The sequence below is a fragment of the Ambystoma mexicanum genome, chromosome 5p (genome assembly GCF_040938575.1).
Source record: "Ambystoma mexicanum isolate Mex_15411 chromosome 5p, UKY_AmexF1_1, whole genome shotgun sequence".
Lineage (NCBI taxonomy): Eukaryota > Metazoa > Chordata > Amphibia > Caudata > Ambystomatidae > Ambystoma > Ambystoma mexicanum.
In genome coordinates this window covers 1,067,870,559-1,067,891,476 of record NC_090930.1, presented here as the reverse complement: position 1 = coordinate 1,067,891,476, position 20,918 = coordinate 1,067,870,559, and positions in this window count along the sequence as shown.

The window sequence follows — 20,918 nt, the reverse complement described above, 5'->3', positions numbered from 1 at the left end:
AACATGTTCAATGTAAATCAAACATACAGTAGATAACACTTTAGATAAAAAATTAAGACAACACCAGTCCAAAACACTTTTAGTAAACAAAATTGTTTGTTAGTTACCCTTGTTTTCTTGATTTTCTGTGAAACCGTGGTCTTCTCTGTAACGAACGCACCAGCAAGCTGGTCCACCAACTCTGATCCATGTGCATCCTCTTCTAATTCCCGACCTTGTATACATTCCTTGAATATAACATTCATTAAAAAAACAAAAGTCAAACATATTTTAAATTAAGATCTTTCATCGCACACATCGCTTACACACATACCCTTGTAAACAGTGTACGTCATTTAGTCAAAATATACATTTTGAATTTCACCAGACTGATGGCAACTGTACTCAATCAGAGATCACCGTGCAAAACATACTGATTGTAATTTTGTAATGTATTCTGCATTAGGGTAGAAATTGTAATGTTAGAATTGTATTGATAAAAGTTTGAAACACTGCACGTTTATATGAATGTCACTGTCTAATAGTATCCTATGTAGGATTTACTTTCTTTCATGCAAGGGGACTGTCAGTACGCATACCTCATACTCTGGACTAGCTCCATAGGATGATGTAATTGTAGTCGAAGTACCAGCATCCCCCTGTAAAACAGTACTTGTTTTAGTATGGATGAAAACAGAGAATTGAAACAGAGAAAAAAGGATGCAAACAATAATACATATAAAGAGAAACCCAAAAATGATACATATTGTAAAAAACCGACAGGCTACATAAACAATTTCATATTATTTTAAATTCCAAGCATAATACATTCTCGTAATTGAAAAATTAAATAAAATTACCTGGTAGTCGCTCAAAGTTGTTGTTGACTCTGGAAAAAAATGAATGCAGAATCTTGCTCCTTCATTTTCAGTGCATTGTCACAAAGTGGTAAAAGGGAAATTTAGATTTGCATTAGATGTGTGGGAAGATCCAACTCTCGATAATATGAACTTCTGCAAGTCTGTAGGGCTCACCATTGGTATACTGGACGTGTCAGTGTTGTTGTCACTTGCGAGGGTCAGTGCTTCCGTCAGTATGCTCTCCTAAAAAAATGGACATGTCAAGCAACCGATTCGAAAAGATTATGCTTCTTTTGAAGGGCACCATGGCATTGTTTTCTATGGTCATAATTACTTTCCATGATGCTCCATAAACCAGGGACAGATGTGTAGTTAAATGTGGTATAGTTAAAAAGTAACACAATCTGGTAAATATGCAAACTTTAACATGACACATTTACACCGAAAGCACCAATCCCTTCATGTAGTTACCTGTTCAGCACCCCACTGCCCACAGCTAATTCGTCATCCGGGACTCACCTGAGGCAGCGTGTGCATGAATAGAGTTGGAATTGCATTTGGAAGCAATTGAAACGACATTCTGAGTCGATGCTTTTTTGTGTACTGCGATTGGTCGTACATATCTGGGGTAAAGTGCAGGCTGCAGACGCAGTATCGATTGGCTCTCAAGTCTCCCAAGACATCCTGGGCTCTACTTTCAATCTCATCCACCGCAAATCCACAATGTCGAACCCATTCTCTTATTAAATCAATATCCCTCGAGAATGTATGCATTATTGTGCCCTTACTTTTGTCATGGCTCTTAGAATTGCAACCGAAAACCACACAAGCAGCCATTCTTGAAAAACCTGTATAAAAAAAGTGTGCATAATTACAAAAAATTCTACTGAATGCGTGAGACTGATGGAATTTTATCAAAGTTTTCTATGCAATGTTTGTTTTGGTCAAACTAGCCAAACCTGTGTAGCGTAGTCGAATATACACTGGGATAACTTTCATACAGAAATGACTGATGTGACAGAAGTCGTAAAGTGTTACACGTCCGTTGAATGTACTTTCATGCATCAAAAGGAAACATGCTTATAGACATGGTCCGAGAAAGATGCAATTCTATCACAATTGACACTGATGAAATTTGCTATATATTGATATTAGAACACTTTAAACAGTAGACAATGGTAAAGTCAATGAAATGAATGAACATTACACTACTGGGTACATTTGTTTAAAATAAATAGACATTTTGAGATCAGAAAGAGAGGATTAGGTGACCTGCCCTTACCTTGACTAACAAACAATTACATTCAGCAAGCAAGGGTAGTTAGTAGCAGGAGAACAGGTAGCACGATCAAGAGTTGACTTCCAGTGCTCACAGATGTTCACAGGTGGCATGAGCATGAGTTCAATGGCAGTGCTCACAGATGTTCTCAGGAGAAATATCAAGGGGTTTATAAAGAATTAGAAAAGTGGGAGTGTATGTGAATGAGTGACATGTTTTTGGCGTGGTCTGCTTCAGGGGAGCATGCCTAGAGACACTGGGTCTGGCTAATCTATGTGAACCATGGCCGCTGCACTTAAGAAGCCTTGGAAGTGTACATGGTGCTTGGCACCTTGGCCGTTCCCACTCTGCCAGCCCCCTTTGGAGGGCACAGCCACAAGTGCGAACTGCCATTGATACTGGAGGGGGGATGGAGGGGCAAGAGGCATGCTGAAAAGGCCAGGAACACTGCTGAATGGAGACACACTTATGTGGATTGTAGGGGTGCGGTCTGCTTCAGGGGAGCCAGGAGACACAGGGTCTGGGGAAGCCATGTGTACAATGGCCACTGCACTTAAGATGCCTTTGAAGTGTACATGGTGTTTGGCACCTTGGCCGTTCCCACCCTGCCAGCACCCTTGGGAGTGCACAGCCACAGGTGCGAACTACCATTTATACTGGAGGGGGGTTGGAGGGGCAAGAGGTGTGCAGAAAAGGCCAGGAACACTGCTGAATGGAGACACACTTATGTGGATTGCAGTGACGCGGTCTGCTTCAGGGGAGCCTGCCTGGAGACACTGGATCTAGGGAGGCCATGTGGACAATGGCCAATGTGCGGAAGATACCTTTGAAGTGTACATGGTGTTTGGCACCTTGGTCGTTCCCACCCTGTGCCCTGCCAGGACAAGTGAGTGTGTCCTTGATTCACTGAAAAATTGAAAAAACTATTCATAAAAGTTGATTAATATTTTATTTTGTTGCTGATGTTGATGTCACATATGTACTACACATTGTATACTTCAGATTGCAGCACAGTGTGGGAAAATCCCCTGTTCTGACCGCTGTCACTGGGGAAATTGGCTCAAATGGCACCAACAACACAGTTGAGTATTACTTGTAGAACGCGGTATCCAAGCCTCCCATGAAGCCACCATGTAAATGCATGATAGGCCACCAGCCTGTACCACCTGTGGAAGAGATACATACAAACTGTAATTAAATGAACATGATAAGTGTATCAAACCTTAGTTGAAAATGCAATCTTGTATCCTATGGCTAGTTGCCAGTACAAATGTTACTTCATGGATCAATCAACTTTGGCTTTAAAGTGTAGACACATTACAAACGTGAACACCCATGCATTCCATAATGTTTGGGGCACAGAGAAATATGGTTTCTTGGTTGTGTGTGAAAGACACATAAGATGACCACTATGATTTCCCCAAATTGCGCGAGATGTATTGAATTGCCAGACTACATTAATTTGGCAGTGATAGATCAAAGTTACGACAATATAGGAGACAAACATTAAATGTAAGTGGCCTAAGTGACATCACATCTACAGTACACTTACTTGTTACTTGGATTGCGAGGGTGAACTGTTGCGCGAAGTTCGTGCATAAGCATCATCATAATCCTCAACACAGACCTTGTGAGGCAGTGTGCCCTGAAGTCATGCAGCTCGGTAACGCATAGCAGCGGTGTATTGTTTTCCGATATGTAGGCCAAGCATCCAGTGTTTTCTCTGCAGCAGCAGTCCTCCTCCTCACTTGGCATGACCTCGCACGATTGCAGGTACACCAGGTGGAAACGTCTTCCATGCAACTAGGATCAGGCTCATGATCCGGTGATTCATCCTCCCAACTGTCGTCCGATGCCCCATCTTTTCTGCATCTTTCTCTTTCAACTGATTCCACCTCTGAATACTCTGGTTCGTACTGGAAGGGCTGTATTGTTGCCATTATACGACAAAATTAAAATCAATAGTAATGCTAGTACTAGTAGTATCTGTTCGCACGGGCTACAAGCAACGAAGATAGCTGAACAGAGCAGAAACGAATCACAGGATACACAAAAAAAGACAATGAAACGTTGAAAAAGCAACTCTGATGTTGTCTGATGAGAAGCGGTCTGTTTATATTTATTGAGTAAAGAGGCGTGCTGCCATTTCCATGGAGACACGTCATTAGCTGGTGCACAGAGAAAGTTGACACGAGACGTGCATTTGCATTGTGAAATGGGCCCTACGTGTCTAGTGATGTCAGCTTCAGGGGCAGGGGATATGATTTAGTGCTGCGAGGGCAGTTCACCTTAGGGCGATGCAGCAACGGATAATATTCGCACAAGATGGCCGCACACCGCTGCCTGATTTCCCATGTGTAAAAGTGAGGAAAACTAAGTTAACATGCATAGGATTCTTTTTTTTCAATCGATCAACGTATGCTTATAACGACTTGCCTGATCCATCGGGACAAAAATAACATTTTTGAGCACACTATTCCTTTAACTACATAACTAGCATAGGATGGGAGATCCTGTCAAGCGTCAAGTCCCAAAAATGAGCGCAATGGGATGTAACATCACCAGAAATTGTTATATCAAGGTGAAATATGCAAATGTCATTCAAAATTACCTTTACATAACCACACAAATTGCACAGGGGGAATGGCATTTGCCTTTCATAAAAGCAACACACACAAAACCAAGAAAGGATATTTTCTTCTAATAGTGTTTTGAAACGTTAAAATCAATACCAAGGTTTTCTCTGGAACATGCGGTACCAAAAATTGACATTTCACCTTCAGGTGGTTATTTTTAATCAGGTCTATTAGTGCAGTGGTCACGTACCTCGCCTGCAAACCTAACCACTGCTGATCGAGCCCTTTGGTCAGCGTTAGTTCATAAATTCACAAAAGTCGGGCAATGTTCATTATTTTACACACGGGCTATAAAAATACCTAGGTGGATGGCGTCCGCCCTTTCAAAAAAGTGGCTGGACTCCGTCCACCCGCGGGTACCCTCGAATTGGCGAGTGATGTGACTTCCGCTACCTCTGGCATTCTGGTGAAATGGCGTCCCTTCTGGCACACATTTAGCTCTCTGGCGCGACCCTCCATGACGGACTGTAAAGGAATTATATGTAAATCCTCTCTCTGTTTTTGCTTTCTCGATCTTGAACTGCTTTTAACCAGTTGCCACGGATGAAATGTTAGAATCTTGGGCAAATATGCTCCTGTATAGCGAGCATTACAAGTGTGTCTATATTTGTTCAGTAATCAGCGATTTATAATGACACCTGTTATTTACGAATTGTGTGGAAATTCGTTCGATCGTTTAGTGGAAACTGAACCAAGAGGGCTGTTTGGCTTGCAGGTTTTATTAAAACCATTTCTCACAGTAATTATTTGAGTACAGCACTTTCCAGACAATGGTCGCGCTGATGGCTGTACTAACCCCTCCTTATTACCTGCAGGTGATGTCAGGAGCCTTGTATAGATGACCTCCCAAGCACCTGATGTTGGAGGCGACACCACTGTCCACTGCTCTACTGGCTATTAGCTTGTTCCTAACATTCTGCCCAACATTATCTTATATTGACTTCTGAACCATGTTCCGCCTCTGGAATAGTTTGTGACTTTAAATAAGTTACTTTCACCTCGTGTATAGTTTCTTCGTCCCCATGTACACAATGATGAAATGACCCCTATCAGCCTCCCTGCTGAACCACTACACACATTCATTTGTGTTCTGTTGCCCCTCTGATCTTTAATACGTTTTGTTGCTCTTGCCTGATTGTGTTTTCAAAGTTTGTTACTGTTTTTTATACCATCTGGTCATTCTCAATATATCTCCTGGTATGCCCCAAAGACTAGTGTTTCTATGATTTGAACTTGCTCCACTTTATTGGAATCACAAACCCTAAAATTGGAAGAAATTTGGAGATCCTTGCTGCACTTTTGATCCAGAAAGATTTGCCCAAGTGCATCTCGGATATTCTCCAGGTGTGCTCCAATTTTAGGTTTTGTGGGTGCGGGATGAGGTTGCAGGTGTGAATCTTAGATGTTGACAGGCGCCTCCTCAAATGCACCAGTGTGAATCTTTGTAAATCAGACCGTGTATACTTGTTTTTAGATCACAGTCATTTCTGATGTTATGTGTTATATTCAATGTTGCATCATGAGCAATGTTCACAAAGGACTATAGAGTCCTCCCTTTAGTTACTTTATTTACCTGGGTTAGAACCGTGGTGTACTGCTCTTCTAAATTTCCCCTGTCCGGAAGCTTTATTGTTTTTTTTAATTTGTTATTTGTATTTTGGTTTAATTCAACATTTCACAATATTCAAAACAGAGGTCCCTTGCCACCCCTTACCCCCACTTATCTGATTTCTTCCGCGGCAGTGCCACCACCACTGCCGCTTCATGTACATGCTGGCTGCTATGGAAATGGAAGAGGGACTCCGCCTTCCAGATCCATGGATGGCGGGCATCTTAAGTAAGTATTTTGTTTCAATGAACAGGACACCACGGAGCGTCCCATTCATTGAAACAAAATACATTACTGTTGGCACCACGAGTGTCCGGATTTAAAACCCAAGGTTCTAATAGCTGCGCTCGGGCCTATAACTTGGGCCCCGGCTGTTGCCACCCAATCCAACCCGCAAGATCAGGTGTTATTGCTATATTGAGGCACACAACAGTAGCCATATTTAGCCTGTTGCTATGATTAAATTGTGAGTTTCATTTGTAAGTCTTCATTTTGTGAGCATGCTGAAAGTCGACCTCCACCAAGCCCACTATTTTTAAAATGGATGTTTCCGAATAGTTGACTTCTGAGGCCACCCTCTTCCAAGGTATAGTTTTGAAAGATGGTATATTTTTTTCATGGTGGTTGTTCCCACATTTCATCCTCTTTCCCTGCTCACCTGTCTTGTTTCTGACTCCTGTGTTAATTTCTAGGCCGATTCCCAAAGCCGGCCACTAACCCTAACCTCTAATCACTAATTTCTAACCCCAATCTCTAACTAAAGCCTAAAACCTTACAACTGACATTACATTCAGGTTTGCTGGGAAAGAAATTCTAAGGTAACCTTTTTAGCCTCAGGACCATGTATTCTCTTTTCTAGTTTTCTGGCACTTCATCCGGCTTTACAAAAAAAGACTGTGACTTCTTCCACTAAAAACCCAACTAGTTTCTTGAGAATTCAAATTTGCATTTACATTTCTATTGTGTATTTAAAGAGTACAAGCCTTGGTATGAGAGTAACAGTGTGCCATATCTGCAGAAATGGAAGGGAACAGTGGATGTAGGAGGGGGACCGATTTGGCAATTGTGTCGAAGAAATGGAGCGGTGGGATATACATTGGGATTGCCAGCCAGGTGCCAATCTCAGTCTATTACACTGGTGACAGATAGGATTTTGTTAGGAGAAACCGTGAGTGTTTACTTTAAAAGGATGCTGTTGTGCTACTTTAGGAATTGCGAGATGGGATGAGTCTGAGATGAGGCTGGCTTTTGTTCCATAGTTCTAAGAATGAAAGATTCTTGCACTGAATTTCTTTTCTTACATTTGTTAAGCTCCAGGCTGTCAGTGTTCTACTTTTGGTGCTGTTTTGATCACTAATCATGAATGACTTCTCTACTCGGTGCGCTGGAGGATTTGGTATTTCATCTTTCTGGGAGATGGAGCACGTCTTGAAGATGATACAGGCTACCAAGGAACCAGTGAACTTCAATCAGGATGGGTTTTAATGATTCAATTTCCTCTGTCCTTTGAATAGATGGATCAACGCATGGCGAATGCGTATCAGTGGGCAGCCGAGTTATGTGTCTGAAGCCAGACGAGAATGTGCAGTGTGAGAGGTTCATGGATTGCACATTAATTAATTTGCAGAGCTGGTCTGGGTTTCTGGGTAATGTGGGATTTAAAGAACAGTTATTATTATTATTATTTATGAATTTATTGAGCGCGGACCTAGCTTCGAGAAGCAACCGAGCACTTTACAAAGGTACACAACAATACAGATACATAACAAAGCACTTTAGATAGGTGTACAACAGTACAGATGCATAACAGAGCGCTCTTCAGAGGACGAGCAACACAGGTTCGATCCCCTGCTCCTCGCTTAGAAACATCTGGGTATTAAGCACGTTAAAAAATAACCAATTACAATAACAACAGAACAGATATACGGCAGGGGCAGGATACAGGGGCACAGAGGAGGGGTACAGCTGAACCGGGTGGTGGTGAGGAAGGGGCCGGCAGCGTCTAGTGAGTCAGTTGGCACGAGGTGCGACGTGATGGCCTAGGTGTTGAGGAGGAGAGACTCCGTGAAGAGTTGGGTTTTGAGTTCTTTCCTGAATTGTAGGAGTGTGGGGGCGAGTCTGATTCTGATGGGGATGAGGTTCCATAGTCTTGGGCGTAGACAGAGAAGGCTCGTTGTCTGGTCCTTTCCTTTTTGCAGCGGCAGATTTCAAGTCTGCACCTGTCCTGGCTTCGGGTCGTGCAGTGTCTTGCCCTTTTCTGCCTAAGCTGAGAGACTTGGCAGAGGTGGAGGACAGGGGTGGGAATTCTTTTAGATTCATGCCCCGGAGCCATGTCTAAATGTACCAATTGTTAGTGAGATTGGATAGGAGCACACATTCAGTTAGTGTGGAGTTGTGTCTCAGGTACGATACTCAGCTTCAGTGGCGAATGGTCATGTTTCAAGTGGATGGGCATAAATATTGTGCCTGACCTGCCCGTGCATGAAGCGCACAATAAACAAGCCCAAACCATATGGGGAGGTTCTGCCCCTGAGAACCTATTTTTAAATGATGAAGTGAACAGGTGCATTTTACAGCACCCAGTTCACAAAAACTGGTTTGAAAAAGCCATAACATGTACAATCCGTTTTGAAAAATCCATAAAATGTACATTTGGTTGTGTAGGGGAGCACATGAAATCTCCAACACAGGCCAGGTGTCCAACAGTCACAGAACCTATGTTGCTCTGCTTTGTCTTGCTATCAACACAAATGTATTGCCCCTGAGCTATCCTCCCAGTCTTTGACCAAGGTTATGTCCGTTTTAGAGATCATTTTGGAGTTGAACTTCCAGTATTGGAGCAGGCACGTACAATAGAAGATGCCATATAACCTCTTTCTCTTTACCTTACACACCACCCCACAAAAAGGAATCCTCAATTTATACCATTATTGGAAGTCAATTGTAAGTCCTGGTCCACTCTAGATGAATCGTAGGTGTTTAAATATTGTCAGATACAGCACTGTTGTATTACTCATTGGTCAAAGAAGGGAAATTAAAAAGCTGACTGATTTGTAGAACATGGAGCTACAACCAAAGTCCTTGGTTCAGATACATACAACAGGAAGTGACGGATTATAGTAGGAAATGTAAGAAAATCGCTGTCTTCTTTACATTTTTATAAAGACTAATAAAGTTATGAGCAGGATTTGTCACACAGCGCTCATGATATGAATGAGAATTAAAGTATCCATCCCAAATAGATCCCACCAATGCAAGGGAGGATGCAGGCAGTGAGAGGGGGAATTCAGTACATCGGTTATCAAACACTGTAGTGGATTAAAAAGATACTAGGGAAAGAAAACCTTCTATCATAGAGCGCTAGAGTAGCATTTCAGGTAACAATCCATACATGGCTCAGTGGCACCTACTAGCCAGCCCTGTAAGTCATCCCAGGAAGAAGATCTTTCATTTTATTGCAATGCAATAAATGTTCCTGGAGAGAGATACAGTATTGTACAAAAAAATAAATAAATAAACGATGTAAATGCCATTTCAAAAACAACAACTCTTTATTTCTGAATCATAACAAATTCCGTACATTTATGAAGCAGAAATAATGTCAAATTTAAAAATCCCTTTAAAATCAGACACAGCATTTATCTTACATAAAACATTATTTCCTGATTAAAACCCACCAACACATACTACCGAACAGAATAATACTGCTAAAGCCCACACCACCCTAGGGGTTTGCCATTTGTCCCAGCCTCGTACTGCTTAATCCCATTGCTGGGAACTATATGTATATTGGCTCGGGAGGATAGCTCAAGGTATCAACGTTCTCCCCTTAGAAGCAAAACGACACTCATGCTCCACAGGTTCGAGCCCCAGGTCCGGCTTAGAAACCGCTGGGTATGGAGCGCATTATAAATAACCTTTCATATGAACAATTCCCTTGGGATTTAACTTCTTTCTGATTTTCCAAGCTCGCCACAGGAATCGTATGCCAGTCCATTGTTACTTGAAGGAGGAAACATGACCCTGAGCCCCACCGTATATTATATACCCCCATCCCCATTTCATTGAGTAAGGGGACTTCGGAGGCATAAGGAACAAAATATTATGCAGGCGCTCAAACCGGGGATATTGATGTATTTGGATCAGTGAGTCTACAGGAGGTAGAGTGCAGTACTCAATAGCCATGAGTCCTTCTGCCAGAGTTATTTTAATGGCATCCCAGTTTGTATTGGTGCAGTCCGAAAATCTTGGCGCAGCTAGTATATTTTACCAGATTACTGGCAAGCACCCCTTCCTGTGTCTTAACCAATGTAATTTTCAGGGTAGGATTTTCAGACTGTGTGTCTTATGTAAACGGATTAGGAAGCCCATTTAATTATATATTATATTCATTTTTGTGTGTTATGCTTTTATGGTTTACAAGGAAATACAGTTTCAAGATGATGATGAGCTACAGGTGCAGAGTGTTCCCCTTGGAACGGTTTTCACAGTAGCACACCAAGGAGGCCTGTCTATTTTATTTCCATCTCAAGGCCACAATTGCCAGTTGAAGGGTACCGAGTCCAAGTAAAAGGGCAAAGTCACTTCTCCTATGCAGGGTTACTCAGTCCTCAATTGTCTTTTATTGCATATGTAGGTTTTCTATTTACATTAACCCAAGCATATAACCGACAGCCAATGTTTCAATGTGCAAACCATGCTGCCAACATTTTGCACCCGTGAGTAACCCCACTTCCCTTTTAGCCATCTGTTAGGGGTACTCCCACATGTTTGAGATCCCCAGCAAGCAGAGGCATTCTTTTAGATCTCTAAACCAGGGAAGTCCCTCAGCCCCACGCAGAGCCCTTACTTTCAGGATATGGTCCTGAAAGAATCCCACCTGAGATTCAACTACAACCTGACCCGAAACTCCAAATTCGAGATTAGGGAGATTAGAGGCCAATACTGACTCTAATCTCCCTTCTGTCCTCAGTCTCCTCAATCTATCCTCTGCTTTTGACACGGTCATCCATGCCATACTGCTCATTTGTCTTCGTAACATCCTTGGTATTATTAATCAGGCCATGGCCTGGTTGACCTGTTTTCTCTCTGATCGACCCTCTCAGGTCCAACCGGTGTCTTTCCTCTCTTCAATCTCTCTCACTACTTGTGGTGCACCCCACGGGTCTAACCTCTCTCTGTGGCTCTTCAACCACTACCTGGCACCTATTGTCTACATCATCGCTACTTTCTGCTCCAATTTTTCATTTTATGTGGAAGACGCTCAGCTCTCTTTCAGGCTCCCCTCAGCCTCCTCTGCTTCTTCTCTCATATCAGACTCTCTGGCCGCAATTCAGGAATGGTGTGCCACCAATGATCTATGTGTCTTAATGCCAGTAAGACTGAGATTCTCCTCATTGGGACAACTGCTCCCTCCTTTCCGTAATCTCTCTGGCCACCCACCCTGGGCCCTCTTCCTGCTCCTTCCTCTGAGGCTAAGAACTTTGGTGTCGTCTTTGACACCACCCTCTCCTTCAACCCTCACTTCTCTGATGTCTCTAAGAAGTCAAAATATCAGCTGCACCTCCTCAAGGGTATTATTCCTTTTCTCACTTTCCCCCAGAAGCTCACTCTCTCCAAAGCTCTGGTCCTCTCTGGGCTTGACTATTGCAACAGCCTCTTTCTAAATCTTCCTGCCTCTACTCTTTGACCTTTACAACGTATCCAGAACAGGACAGCAAGACTTGTCCTTGGCCTCAAGCCCAGGAATCATATCTCTCCAGCTCTGAAATCTCTTCACTGGCTCCCTGTGGCAGCAGGGATAAACTTCAAGACCCTCTGCATCATCCACAAGGCTTTCTGGGGCCTGGGACTGCTCTACCACCAACGTTCTCTTCCAAAACATCTTCCTTCTCGAGTTTGCCGCTCATCCACCTTCAACTCTCTGAGGGTCAGACGCTTCTCGAAGCAGAGAGTTGGGGGCAGATCTATCTCCTTGGCCGTGGCTTTCCTCTGGAACAGCCTCCCTGCCTCTCTCAAACTTGAGCAGAAACACCTCTGAAAGCAACTCAAGACCTTCCTTTTCGCTTCAGCTTTCTGTCTTCCTCTCTCCTGCTGATGTACCTGACTGCTCTGTGCACTGGTGACCAGGTCACCCTATGAACTTGGGCCCAAGCTCCTGCATATCCAGTTGCCCTCCCACTGCCTCTGGGCCTCCCAGCACTTAAGGGTCTATATCTGCAACCCTGCAGTCCCTTCTCTCTGCACTTTTGAGCCACCCGCTGGCTGCACTTGCGAGTTAACTGCATTTCCGCCTTCCCCTCCTCCCTGGCACTTCTCCCCTCGCCCCTTCCTCGCACTTGCATGATCTGAATGACACAAGGCCCAGTAAAATTGTTATTTTGTCCTCCCTTTGTTTCCCCTTCCTTGTCTTGTCGCACCTAGAAACACTTGTCTACAGGCGCTTTATAAATGCCACATCATGTCATATCAAATGCTTTCCCATGCCAATATCATCAATTGATGGGAATCTTTATTTCATTTAATTAAAGAGGGCATGGAAATGCCATGCACCAGATGCGATAGGGAACTCAGAAAATTGTTGTCAGCCACTACCACCCTGGGACAAGGCTCACTCCCCAAATGCTGCACCATGCAAGCCCTCAGGCACAGCCTTAGCACGATAACCCTCCGAGGGACCATAAACTGATCTAGCCCCAAAATGTGCACTGAAGCAATATATTCCTCCCTCATCTGAGCAATAGTAATCACTGAATTGCATAACTGGTCCCCCCACCTGCCTAGCGCTGGAAATCAAACCTCTGAATAACAACTCCTCTCCAATACCACCTTCCTTATCCTGAAGCAATTTCTCAACCTCTGGTTTCTTGCCCATTTACTCTTATAACATTAATGCTGAGGCCTTTGGTTCTGCAATGTCTGAATGACGCAACTGCCTAGACCAGGGCATTTTCATTCCTGACCAGGAGGACAGCGTCATACACAAAAGGAAGAACTGGAACAGGTGTCATTGTCATACGGGTACATGAAAGACAGAACGCTTCAAACAGTCATCCAAACATTGATAACAATGAAACAGTGGGTGCTAAGACATAACTGTGTCTGACTCTGACCCCCACGCAGAAGACGGGCATTGACACCGAGAGACCATAACGCAGTCAGGCATATTTGTCCTCATACAAAAGCCAACTATCCTTCAACAGATTGAACAGCAACCAGGAGTAAATCAGCGAGTCCAAAAGCATCTGCCTATCTACAGAGTGAAATGCCAGCTTCAAATCAACAAAGATAATATGCAAAGGGGCAGATACTCGAAAACATGACCATCTCAATGTGGGGCGCGGTGGCGCAAAGATGATCCTGCACCATTGCGCATCACATTGCAGTTGGCAAATTCGCAAAGAAATCACCAAAACATGCCCACAGGGCGAGTGCGCAAATTGTTGAACAAAAGTGGCAATGTGTTTTAATGTGTGCCAATGATGACATGAATATCACTTTGCTCCAAAAACGTGCACATCTCATCAGATACCCCAGAAATAAGTGCATCTGGCCTAAAAAACAGAAGCAAAGTGTTTCAGACAATTTATTTAATGTGCATTGCCTGTCTTATATGCATAATAAGTCTGTGAATAAGAAGACTATAATGCATATTATTTAACTTCAGCTGTGTGTTGAGTTTACTTTGTAAAGTGAATCACCTCCCGAAGCAGTAAATAAGTGTACACCATTTAAATGTCTCTTGTGCTAGCCTGAAAACTAAACAAGATGGGTGTCCCCTATACCATGGACCTAGGGAGCAGAGTACACAAAAACCAAGAAATGGGGTCACATGGATAAGTACCTTTCCCTATTCATATATATATATATATACATATATATATATTTATTTTGCCTTTAGGTGCGCTTGGGTCCCTTGGCCCCCATACCATCAAGTTTTTCTTTAGTGCTTCATCTTTGGCAGTATCAGGGCTTGTCTTTAGTCCATTTTCAGTATCTACGGGACATATGGCCTTACGCGCAGTCCCATTTCCTGTTTCATTTCCGCGTGCAATTAAAAACACACCCGCAGATGCGGCACTAACTTGTGCTCACTTGCAGTTCTGCCTCTGAGATGACGAGACTTTCCATGAGGCCGTATGCGGTAAGTACCCTGCTGTGGGCTTTTCTGTCTTCTGTTGGGCGCGTGGGAGTGTGTGCGGCGGGGGGTTGCATTTGGCAACCTTTCCGCTTTTACTCTCGTTCACTATAATTCGAGACTCGAGGTCTATTGGTCATGCAGGCAAATGCCGTAGACTTTTTGTCTTCGGTTGGGGGAGTCATTTTTCATTTGGCAAAAACATTTTTCACTATATTCAGAGACTTTAGGTTTGGTTTCTATTCTCTTTGCAGGCACACGTTGCCAGCAGTCTTCTTTGAATTCGAGCTTCTTGCTCAGACGTGTTGTACTGGCCATTTATCATTGGTTATTGGGCTGGATTCGTTTTAATAGACTCTTTGGTTAGCTGCTTTCCTTTTTCTATAAGCAGCTATGTACCCTTCAACAAATGCCACTAAAACTATTATTCTTCGGTAGTACTATGCTTCTTTCCCAGAGGTTTGGGGCAGTATGATACTGTTTTAGGACACCTAGGCATATGCAGTCACTTTTAGGCCGCACTGTTGCTTTGGGTGCTAGCACAGCTTCCCACTGTTTTGGGTCAAATACATATGCAGTCACTTTTAAGTTAAATTGGCTGCACCGTCGTTTTGGGCGTTAACACAGCCCCCTACTGTTTTGGGTCTTATTTAGGCTAAATATGGTGGAGCCGTGTATGCACTATGCTGTGGGCATTTCGGACGCCACTGACTGTTACTCTTTATGCTTTTCCTTGTTCATATTAGGGTTCCCAAAGCAAGGACCTATATGTTTAAGGCTCCAATCATTTGGACTTCTTCAGCTCCACTGGAAATTCGATCTATCAGTGGCTTGACAAATCTTGGAAACATTGTAAACCCGAAGGTCAGTACCTGTAGGGTAATGTAGTGAGGTATGTTTCTTGGGGGCGGGGCTTGCTGTGCTTTAGTGTTGAAGTTTGAGATAATCTAGTGATATCTTAAAACTCCAAATTTTTTGTCTCCTCAGATGTATATTGATTATCATCTTTAGTCTCGCTTGGGTTGCGTCATCCAAATTATTACGATTTCCGGCACCATATGCGGACCAATTGAGGTGAACATGTACCTCGTTTTTTCTTGTTCGCTTTTTAATGTTTAGATGTGTTGATTTGTAAGAGGCTCAGTCATTTTTATTCTAATGTGTTTTCTTTTGTCTTGTTTTTTTCTCATTTGTTGTTTTATTGTGTTTTACTATGGGTTGATGCTCTTAATAGATTCTAGACCGACAATCAAGCTTTGGAATCAACCAACGTTTCATCTACGAGAACCACTGGGTCATTGATAAATTTTACATGAATTGTAGTACCAGTATGTTTTCAGTTTAAATTTGTACTCCGCAGTGCGCCCTGACGAAGGCGACTACTAGCTCATCTGATTGAACTAGATAGATTTCTGTCGCCGAAACTGTAATGACATTTTAACATCTTGTATGTACAGTTGGCATTTAGCACCTTCTTGCACTAAGCACTTTATTTTGCTTGCAGTACTTCTTTGTGACAGCATCTCCATTAGTGAATGAAATTTAACAATGCGAGATGGACATGAATGACCACCATTAATATTTGGTCAAGAAATGTGTGAACTAAATTGTCGTTATTTATGTAAACGTGTTTGACACAAGGATTGTTTGTACTAATATCGATCACATTTTTTTTTTAATGTTGATATTTCGCTAATGTATTTTATAGTGTTTTTTGATATACATTAAAATATGAAAATATGAAGTTGTTATGACTGGGCCTCTTATCTGTCCACCTCTATTCCATGATTTGAGTACTTTTAACTAATCTAGTACTTATCCATGTGACCCCATTTCTTGGTTTTTTTGTACTCTGCTCCCTAGGTCCGTGGTATAGGGGACACCCATCTTGTTTAGTTTATTGCTAGTGCAATGGTATATTGCATGGGTTAATGAAAGTTTTTTGAGTTTTTGAGACAGTATTTAGGGTATTTACCTAAATCTCTTTGTACAGCACCCTCACTCCGGTTACATAGGTCCTCATTCCCTTTCCGCCTTCTGGTACTACACCATTATTCTTTAGGTCACCTTCAGACCATGGCAGCAGTGGATGTGGTTTCGTTTAGTGAAGAACAATTGGCAGAAGCTATTATTGTTCCGTCGTTTTTTGATAACATCGAGGGGCCTACTGGCCCAGGTGATGGCTCAACTATCACTAGCGATAGTATCATTAAGTTAAAAAAGAAAAAATTTCTAACAGAAATGCGTAGTCACTTATTGACAGAATATTTAAAAATGAAAATCATTCCCCAGGGCCTTCTGGTAAGAAATGAGCCATGTTTATTTATAGATGATGAAGAATACAAAACATCTTTTTCAGGAGTCGCGACTAAATGCAGTCGTGACTGGATGTTGTTGACAATCAATACTGCCCTTAAAAAAAGCTCCGTCATTGGGGACAAAATAGATAAGGCAGAAACAGCATTTGCCCTTGATACTACCATCATTAACATTAAAGAGAAATTGGAATTTATAGAAAAACATACAAAGGATTTTGTTAAGATCACTACCAATAAAAAGATGGACAAATTAAAAAAGGATATTCTAGCCTTTTCCAAGGAGGCGGCTTATCCTTATTTGTCCTCAGATTATCAGGGCCCAGGACACTGGCGAGACCCTAATAACCCACAACATGGATTTAATCCTTTTCAAAAGAAAGTCACTTTCTCGGACACATCGTCTGACGGCAGTGTATCATACCCCGTGAAGAATTCTCGGGGTAATAGGAATAGGGGTAGGAATTGGAATAGAGGGCACAATAGGGGCCGAGGGAGGCCCTATTTGCACTATCAAAACTATACTCAACAGGCTAATTATGCCCTACAAGGGCCCCATACCCCCTTTCCACCACCAAACCTCCCTTTTCCGCCCCCAGAACAAGGGGTCCCTCCGTTACCAAACTTTATCGAAACCAGGAGACGGGCATACCGCAGGTAGCTCAACCGTCGGCAGTATACAACATTTCTAAGAGATATCTTAATGAACATGAGATTCGAATCTTGGAGAAGAGGTTCTCGTTTGTACCCATGAAAAATCCATCCAAAATGGAGGTTGAGATAGAGTTACGCAGTTTATTTCGCAAAATACGATTGCGTGACTTTTTTGGCAATCAGGCTCCGGTCAACGATGATGATGACCTCCACACTACTCCTAAATGTAAATCTACATTCACGCCTTCTCTGCAAATGGTCTCTGAGGAGACAGCGGTATTTGAGAAGGCAGTCCTTAGGGATTTCAATTCCTGTTACAATATACCTAAAGAAAACAGCAGGGGTTCTTGTTTTAACTTCAGTAGACAAGACTGGGCCAGCCTACAGGAACTTAAGTCTGACCCTGCTATAACAATCAAGCAAGCAGATAAGGGAGGCGGAGTGGTCGTCATGGACTCTGACCAATATGACAATGAAATTTTACGCCAGCTGGACAATCAAGCTATATATCGGAAATTGCAGGGTGATCCAACTGAGAGTATTAGAGCTCAAATTTTGGCAATTGCCCAACGAGCACGGGAGGGGGGAGCAATTAGTGATAAGGAGTTCCTGTTCCTTACCATCAAGGGAACTAGGACTCTGCTCATTTATATACTCCTCAAAATACACAAAGATTTACAGAATCCACCGGGACGTCCCATTGTGTCCCTATGTGGTTCCATCTTAGAACCCATTGGGCAATTCCTAGATTAATTTCTCAAACTTTTGGCTGCCTCTACTGAAACATACCTTTCTGACACCACCGATGCTATTAAGCATCTGGAGGGTTTTCCTTTTGATCCCGACTCTGACATACTTGTGACCCTGGATGTAGAGTCATTATATTCCAACATACCACAAATGGAGTCTTTAAAGGTTATGAAGGACTTTTTGGATCTAAGTCCAGGCACCCAACTAGTTCCTACTGAAATTTTAATAGATTTGCTTGAAATTGCTCTTTCACGCAACTATTTTCGCTTCAAGTCTACTTACTATCTGCAAGTGAAGGGCACGGCGATGGGGGCAGCTTTTGCCCCCAACTATGCCACGCTCTTTATGTGGAACTTTGAAAGTAAATGTATTTTGTCGGACACCAACCCCTTCAGAGCTGCCATCAAATTGTACAAGCGCTACATCGATGATATCATTATCATTTGGGATAAAACGAAGGCTGACTATCTTTTGATCCTTACATGACTTAATGCTAGGGATACGAATCTCAAATTTACTATGTCAGCTAACAACTCATCCCTGCCATTTTTGGACTTGTTAATCAAAAATGGCGAGGGACATATCATCGTTGATTTGTACCAAAAAGAAACTGATCGCAATACCATTTTGAGATTCGATAGTTTCCATCCCGAATCATTGCGAAAGAGTATCCCCTATAGCCAGTTCTTTAGGGCTAGGCGCAATTGTACAAAAGTTGAGGATTACAAGACACAAGCTAACATCATTGAAGATAGACTTCAGCAACAAGGCTATCCTAAACACTTACTCAGACAATCTCGTAAAAGAGCTAGATTTCAACACCGTGACATTCTTTTAGAGAAATCCCCCCGGGAAAACATCACCAAGGAGCGGATAGTTTGTGCCATGACATCCAACACTTTCCATCATAAGATAAAACAAAATATCACTAAACATTGGCATTTACTTCAGTTAAACAATCCAGATCTCGCAAAACCCACATATGCGTTTAAGAAAGAAAAGAACCTTAAAAGCTGACTCACAAAAGCTGATAGGTCCAGTATTGGGCCTAAACTAAACACACTGACAGGATTGTGGGGTGTGAAGCCCATTTCGGGTCATTTCCCATGCGGTTTTTATCGTCAATGCGCATCTTCCATCACCGGAACATCAGTTGCGATTAATGGAAAAATTGGTTTCTTAACCAACATACTACGTGTAACACTAAAAATGTTATTTATGTAATATTCTGCCCGTGTGTTAGAACATATATTGGCAAAACATCCAAGCCCATTAAAACGAGAATTGGTGAACACAAATCGTAAATACGGAACAAAACTATTACTGCTCCGTTAGTTTTCCACTTTTTGGAAAACAAGCATGATCCTAACAATTTGAAATGGTGTGTGTTGGAAAAGATTCAGGGCACCCACTCCAATAATATAGCAGCTCGTTTAGCGCAAAGGGAGCAATGGTGGATGTACAACACCACTAGTTATCAAATAGGACTCAATCGCCAAGAAGAGTGGCTGCATTGTGTACCCTAATTTCAGTTCACAGCCTCTTTTCTGCCTTATATTCGTACACCTGGGCTTTCCTCTTCCAACCCTTGAGTTGCCCTGCAGCTAGACCATTTGACATCTGTCATTTTCCATCTTGACAGCATGCGTTTTGATATATCATCTTTTTTGATTGACTTTGTATTATTTCGACACTAATCTAGTGGCAGATAGGTTCATAGTTGATACTAATGAGATACACTGTGTTTTTCACGGTTATTTTTCAACCATTTATATAGTGTCATGCTTTATTTCGAGTCTATTATTTTTCCATGCACCTGTGTGTTCTATATGCAGCCATGTTATCTTTCATCTATTTTCTTTATTTCGTTGGGATATAATATTAACTGTTCCCTGAATTTTTTTCTTACCTTTCCCTCTTCATATATATATATATATATATACATATATATATTTCTTTTGCCTTTAGGTGCGCTTAGGTCCTTGGCCCCCATACCATCGAGATTTTCTTTAGTGCTTCATCTTTGGCAGTATCAGGGCTTGTCTTTAGTCCCTTTTCAGTATCTACGGTACATATGGCCTTACGCGCAGTCCCATTTCCTTTTTCATTTCCGCGTGCGATTAAGAACACACCCGCGGATGCGGCACTAACTTGTGCTCACTTGCAGTTCTGCCTCTGAGATGACGAGACGTTCCATGAGGCCGTATGCGGTAAGTACCCTGCTGTGGGCTTTTCTGTCTTCTGTTGGGCGCGTGGGAGTGTGTGCGGCGGGGGGTTGCATTTGGCAACCTTTCTGCTTTCACTCTCGTTCACTATAATTCGAAACTCGAGGTCTATTGGTCATGCAGGCAAATGCCGTAGACTTTTTGTCTTCGGTTGGGGGGGAGTCATTTTTCATTTGGCAAAAACATTTTTCACTATATTCAGAGACTTTAGGTTTGGTTTCTATTCTCTATGCAGGCACACGTTGCCAGCAGTCTTCTTTGAATTCGAGCTTCTTGCTCAGACGTGTTGTACTGGCCATTTATCATTGGTTATTGGGCTGGATTCGTTTTAATAGACTCTTTGGTTAGCTGCTTTCCTTTTTCTATAAGCAGCTATGTACCCTTCAACAAATGCCACTAAAACTATTATTCTTCGGCAGTACTATGCTTCTTTCCCAGAGGTTTGGGGCAGTATGATACTGTTTTAGGACACCT